Raw genomic sequence first — 7,595 nt, forward strand, 5'->3', positions numbered from 1 at the left:
AGCCACCTATCTAACCTGTTCTTAAGTGTTGACAAGGTCTCTGTTTCAATCACCAACTCCGTGATGCATTCCACAGCCTCACAGCCCACGGTGTAAAAAGAAATTTCCTCCTGCTCTCGGTCCCACATCTCTCACATTCAATCTTATTTCTGTGTCCCTTCATTCTAAACCAGAAACCGTCCATGTTTATCCATCCTGTCCCATCCCGTCAGAATTTTAAACACCTCTGCCAAATCACCTTCTAATCTCCTCTGTTCTAACAAAAACAGCCCCAATTGATTAAGTCTTTCTTCATATTTGTATTTCCTCGTACCAGGCAGCGTCCTCGTGAATCTGTGCTGCTCCCTCCTCATTGCCTCAATATCTTTCGATGATGTGGAGCCTAATACTGCACCCAGTACTGAGGGGCTTGTGATTTTCAAATAAAACTGTTGGACTATAACCTGATGTTGTTAGAGTCCTTACATTTGAGGTTTTAGAGACACTCATCATTACATTCCAATCTTTGTATTCCACACCTCTTGCCATAAAAGCCAGTAGTCCATGGTCTTTTTAAATGGTCAAATCCACTTGAGGAGCTGCTTTTAATGTCTCGTGAACCTGAACCCCCAAAACCGTCTGCTCTTCCACATCACCCCAACCTTCCCTCCCCATTCAAAGTACAATTACTTTCTTTAAACCAAAGGCAATCGCAGACGAGGTAAAGCAGAGAGAGATTAACATGCACCACATAAGATGATACAGAATAACCCAGTATATATTGCAGAGATTTGTTTGTAAATTCAGCAATCCTGCCCAGCAGGAAACCACGCACAGAGCGCGCAGATCAGGGATTGGGGCTAAAACAACGTCGTGCTGTCTCTCCGACTTGGGCCCCCTTACAGTAGGGTCCCCACTGGGAGCATGGGATGGGTAAATTTACCGACAGCACATGCTATTAGAGTAAAAGAAAATATGGAACAAGGAGAAAGATATTTAGTGTTTCTCCCCCACCGAACATGTTCCTCAGACAGGCTACACAGAAAACTTCTAAGGTGATTAAGCTCTGTGAAATTTCACCCTGACCTCCAAAATAACTAGTGGAACAAGTCAGCGAATCTTATTCTGAGATGATACACACACATACGTGTATCATACAGGAAAAGACACGTATGCATTGATACATACACAATATCATGATTGGACATAACCACACGCAGCAAATTGGATAGGGTCAGAGGAGGAAAGAGTAAAAAACATGCATTGATGTTGCACGTAATCACATCCAGGCAACATGTGAAAGCATTTCACATAAAACAAATTACCTCAAAAAACTAGTTATTGCTTAAAATAAATCAATGGGGCAGAGACATAGTGAGCTTCAGCTGCTCCTGATATCTGCTGAACATCAGACAAGAGAGACAAAGAGCAACTCTCACGTCACGATTGAGAAATAAAACAGGATGCAGATATTAAAAACCCTGCGAGATCCCGCACTATACACTGTCACTTTGTTGAGAGGTGGCTGACTCATTTTCATGCAGTTCCATTCTGAAAGAAGCTTTCACACAGCTGCTATTAACCCAGGAGCTGCTGAACATCATTCACCAGCCAGGAAGGTGCAGTCATTATTTTTTTTAGATGTTAAATGTCACAAAGTACAATTGGAGCCACACAGACCACAAGGTCCAAGGTCCAAGGTCCAAGGTCCAATCTGTGATCAGCAGGTAGGGGGCTACAATTGACCTCAGCATCCCTGGGTTAGAGAGAGAGGAGAATCGGCCAGGGATGCCATGGTCAATTCCCAACCCGTGACTCCGACAAGTGCATGTGTGCAGATGCCAATATTAAGCTCTGTAAATGACATCCTTTGCTCCACATTCTGCTGATATTCACCCTGTTAATGCCTCTCTAACTTTACAGCACCCTGTTAATGCCTCCCTAACTATACAGCACCCTGTTAATGCCTCTCTAACTTTACAGCACCCTGTTAATGCCTCCCTAACCATACAGCACCCTGTTAATGCCACTCAAACTACACAGCACCCTGTTAATGGCTAACTAACTATACAGCACCCTGTTAATGCCTCTCAAAATACACAGCACCCTGTTAATGTCTCCCTAACTATACAGCACCCTGTTAATGCCTCTCAAACTATACAGCACCCTGTTAATGCCTCCCTAACCATACAGCACCCTGTTAATGGCTCCCTAACTATACAGCACCCTGTTAATGCCTCTCAAACTATACAGCACCCTGTTAATGCCTCTCAAACTATACAGCACCCTGTTAATGCCTCCCTAAATATACAGCACCCTGTTAATGCCTCTCTAACTATACAGCACCCTGTTAATGCCTCTCTAACTATACAGCACCCTGTTAACCCCTCTCTAACTATACAGCACTCTGTTAATGCCTCTCTAACTATACAGCACCCTGTTAATGCCTCTCTAACTATACAGCACCCTGTTAATGCCTCTCTAACTATACAGCACCCTGTTAATGCCTCTCTAACTATACAGCACCCTGTTAACCCCTCTCTAACTATACAGCACTCTGTTAATGCCTCTCTAACTATACAGCACCCTGTTAATGCCTCTCTAACTATACAGCACCCTGTTAATGCCTCTCTAACTATACAGCACCCTGTTAATGCCTCTCTAACTATACAGCACCCTGTTAATGCCTCTCTAACTATACAGCACCCTGTAAATGCCCCTCTAACTATACAGCACCCTGTTAATGCCCCTCTATCTATACAGCACCCTGTTAATGCCTCCCTAACTATACAGCACCCTGTTAATGCCTCTCTAACTATACAGCACCCTGTTAATGCCTCTCAAACTATACAGCACCCTGTTAATGCCTCTCAAACTATACAGCACCCTGTTAATGCCTCTCAAACTATACAGCACCCTGTTAATGCCTCTCAAACTATACAGCACCCTGTTAATGCCTCTCTAACTATACAGCACCCTGTTAATGCCTCTCTAACTATACAGCACCCTGTTAATGCCTCTCAAACTATACAGCACCCTGTTAATGCCTCTCAAACTATACAGCACCCTGTTAACCCCTCTGTAACTATACAGTACCCTGTTAATGCCTCTCAAACTATGCAGCACCCTGTTAACCCCTCTCTAACTATACAGCACCCTGTTAATGCCTCTCAAACTATACAGCACCCTGTTAACCCCTCTCTAACTATACAGCACCCTGTTAATGCCTCTCTAACTATACAGCACCCTGTTAACCCCTCTCTAACTATACAGCACCCTGTTAATGACCCTCTAACTATACAGCACCCTGTTAATGCCTCTCTAACTATACAGCACCCTGTTAATGCCTCCCTAACTATACAGCACCCTGTTAACCCCTCTCTAACTATACAGCACCCTGTTAATGCCTCTCTAACTGTACAGCACCCTGTTAATGCCTCCCTAACTATACAGCACCCTGTTAATGCCTCCCGAACTATACAGCACCCTGTTAATGCCTCTCTAACTATACAGCACCCTGTTAATGCCTCTCTAACTATACAGCACCCTGTTAATGCCTCTCTAACTATACAGCACCCTGTTAATGCCTCTCTAACTATACAGCACCCTGTTAACCCCTCTCTAACTATACAGCACCCTGTTAATGCCCCTCTAACTATACAGCACCCTGTTAATGCCTCTCTAACTTTCCAGCACCCTGTTAATGCCTCTCAAACTATACAGCACCCTGTTAATGCCTCCCTAACTATACAGCACCCTGTTAACCCCTCTCTAACTATACAGCACCCTGTTAATGCCTCTCTAACTATACAGCACCCTGTTAATGCCTCTCTAACTATACAGCACCCTGTAAATGCCCCTCTAACTATACAGCACCCTGTTAATGCCCCTCTATCTATACAGCACCCTGTTAATGCCTCCCTAACTATACAGCACCCTGTTAATGCCTCTCTAACTATACAGCACCCTGTTAATGCCTCTCAAACTATACAGCACCCTGTTAATGCCTCTCAAACTATACAGCACCCTGTTAATGCCTCTCAAACTATACAGCACCCTGTTAATGCCTCTCTAACTATACAGCACCCTGTTAATGCCTCTCTAACTATACAGCACCCTGTTAATGCCCCTCTAACTATACAGCACCCTGTTAATGCCTCCCTAACTATACAGCACCCTGTTAATGCCTCTCTAACTATACAGCACCCTGTTAATGCCTCTCAAACTATACAGCACCCTGTTAATGCCTCTCAAACTATACAGCACCCTGTTAACCCCTCTGTAACTATACAGTACCCTGTTAATGCCTCTCAAACTATGCAGCACCCTGTTAACCCCTCTCTAACTATACAGCACCCTGTTAATGCCTCTCAAACTATACAGCACCCTGTTAACCCCTCTCTAACTACACAGCACCCTGTTAATGCCTCCCTAACTATACAGCACCCTGTTAATGCCTCTCTAACTATACAGCACCCTGTTAATGCCTCTCTAACTATACAGCACCCTGTTAATGCCTCCCTAACTATACAGCACCCTGTTAACCCCTCTCTAACTATACAGCACCCTGTTAACCCCTCTCTAACTACACAGCACCCTGTTAATGCCTCCCTAACTATACAGCACCCTGTTAATGCCTCTCTAACTATACAGCACCCTGTTAATGCCTCTCTAACTATACAGCACCCTGTTAATGCCTCCCTAACTATACAGCACCCTGTTAACCCCTCTCTAACTACACAGCACCCTGTTAATGCCTCCCTAACTATACAGCACCCTGTTAATGCCTCTCTAACTATACAGCACCCTGTTAATGCCTCTCTAACTATACAGCACCCTGTTAATGCCTCCCTAACTATACAGCACCCTGTTAACCCCTCTCTAACTATACAGCACCCTGTTAATGCCTCCCTAACTATACAGCACCCTGTTAACCCCTCTCTAACTATACAGCACCCTGTTAACCCCTCTCTAACTATACAGCACCCTGTTAACCCCTCTCTAACTACACAGCTCTCCATTCGTACCTGGAGACCGTGCAAAAAAGATTTACAAGGATACCAGGACTGAGAGGTTATAACTGTCAGGAAAGAATGAACATGTCTGAGCCTGGAGTGAGTGTTGACAGGATATGCAAGTGTGAGGTGATGCATTTTGGTGGGAGGAATAAGGAGGCCACATACACCTTGGAAAATAAGAGTCTAAATCAGGTAGAAGTGCAAAGGGGTCTTGGGGTGCAGATTCACAGATGATCAGAAGTGGCAACACAGGTTAACAAGGCTATAAAAATGCAAAAAAAAAGCACTGGGGTTCATTTCTCGAGGAATAGAATTCAAAAGCAGAAGAGTTATGTTAAATTTATATAAAACATTGGTTGGACCACACTTGGGGTACTGTGAACAGTTCTGGTCTCCATATTATAAAAAGGATATCGAGGAAGTGGAGAAGGTGCAAAAAGATTCACCAGAGTGATCCCAGAACCGAGAGGAAAGACTCAACAGGCTGGGGCTCTTTTCTCTGGAGAAGACTGAGAGATAACCTGATCGAGATCTTCACAATTAGGAAGGGATTCGACAGGGTAGATGTGGAGAAGATGTTTCCACTTGTGGGGGAGACCAAAACTAGGGGCCATCAATATAAGATAGTCACTAATAAATCCAATAGGGAATTCAGGAGAAACTTCTTTACCCAGAGAGTGGTGAGAATGTGGAACTCGCTCCCACAAGGAGTAGTTGAGGCGAATAACATAGATGGATTTAAGGGGAAGCTGGATAAACACATGAGGGAGAAAAGAATAGAAGGATATGCTGATAGGGGGAGATGAAGAGGGGAGGGAGGAGGCTCGTGCAGAGCATAAAACTGTTGGACCAAATGGCCGCTTTCTGTGCTGTACATTCTGTATGAAGTTAGAGGCGGACAGGTTTCGGGAAGGAGTTCCAAAAAGCAAAGCACAGGTGACTGAAGAATGTGCCATCAACGGGAGGGTTACAGGAGGCCAGAGTCAGAGGAACTGGTGAATCTGCACTGCACCCCCTCCAAGGCTAATATATCCTTCCTGAGGTGCGGTGCCCAGAACTGAACACAGTGTTGTAATGGGGGCTAACCAGAGCTTTATCTCACTGGAACATCACTTCCACCCTTTTGTGTTCCAGCCCCATGGAGATAAAGGACAACATTCCATTAGCCTTTTAAATTGTATTTTGTCCAGTAGTTTTTAGTGATTTCTGAACATGTACAGCTGCTGCTAATCACTTATCCTTGAAATGGACCTTTTCCACATATCAGTCAGGGCTCCACTTTCACTGAGACTGTCACATTCAAACCATTCCCTTGTCTGAGCAGGGGGTAACTAGATGCACAGCACCATCTGGAGGCCTAGTTCAGGCCTGCAGACTACCACGGCCAGATCACAGAATAATACAGTGCAGGAGGCCATTCGGCCCATCGTGTCTGTGACGGCTCTTTGAAAGAGCTATCCAATTAGTTCCACTCCCCCTGCTCTTTCCCCAGAGCCCTGCAAATGTTTCCACCTTCGAATATTTATCCAATTCCCTTTTGAAAGTTAGAATTGAATCTGCTTCCACCGCCCTTTGAAGCAGTTCATTCCAGATTGTAACAACTCGCTGCGTAATTTTTTTTTTCTTCATTTCGCCTCTAGTTCTTTTGCCAATTGATCTTAAATCCGTGTCCTCTGGTTACTGACCCTTCTGCCACCGGAAACAGTTTCTCCTTATTTATTCTATCAAAACCTTTCATGATTTTGAACACCTCTACCTTCTAACCTTCTCTGCTCGAAGGAGAACAACCCTAGCTCCTCCAGTCTCTCCACATAAGTGAAGTCCCTCATCCCTGGTACCATTCTAGTAAATCTCCTCTGCACCCTCTCTAAGACCTTGACGTCCTTCCTAAAGATAAATTAAATCAGACAGGGGATCGATCACCTCCCCACACAAACTGGCGGATCCAGAATACATTACCATCTGCAACATTGTCCAAATTCATTAAATATGTTGTGGTTTCCTTTAATTCGAACTTGGTGATTCAGTGCCTGAAAATACCAGCCTTTGCTCAAATCCAAGCCAGGATACTGGGATAAAAGCTCCTCTCTCTCTTTCTTAACCGTAAGGTCTCGAGTACAGTAAATTTCGGTTGAATCAGAATGCAGGTTGTAATGGGTTTGGAGCAACAGCGTCAAATTGCCACAAGCAGATTCAGCCAGAGAGGCTGCACCATGTTGGTTGGGCGAATGGCAACATGAGAGCAGAAGGATCCTTATTTTGTGTATCTTGCTCACACAGATGTTAACACCAGCTGTCAAAAACTGAAAAGCACTGATATCCCCTGCCTAAATGAGCCCACTAGGTAGAATGAGATAATGTTACCACAGGTCATCGAGTGTGCCTACAGTGCTGTGATAACATTCATCAACAAGTCCCTCAAACAAAAAAACACGTGATTAGAATATTTAGAAATGAATAAACTGATGCTTCAGGCTGGCCTGCTCCTCGAGTGATCTGAGAATTTCAGCAGCAATGGAGCATGTGTGTAACCTGAAGCACAATGATTTACTTTTGAGTCTTGATCCTGCAATCATTCCCTGTGAGCAGAATCCAAAC

Source organism: Heptranchias perlo, chromosome 20 (assembly GCF_035084215.1).
Source record: "Heptranchias perlo isolate sHepPer1 chromosome 20, sHepPer1.hap1, whole genome shotgun sequence".
Lineage (NCBI taxonomy): Eukaryota > Metazoa > Chordata > Chondrichthyes > Hexanchiformes > Hexanchidae > Heptranchias > Heptranchias perlo.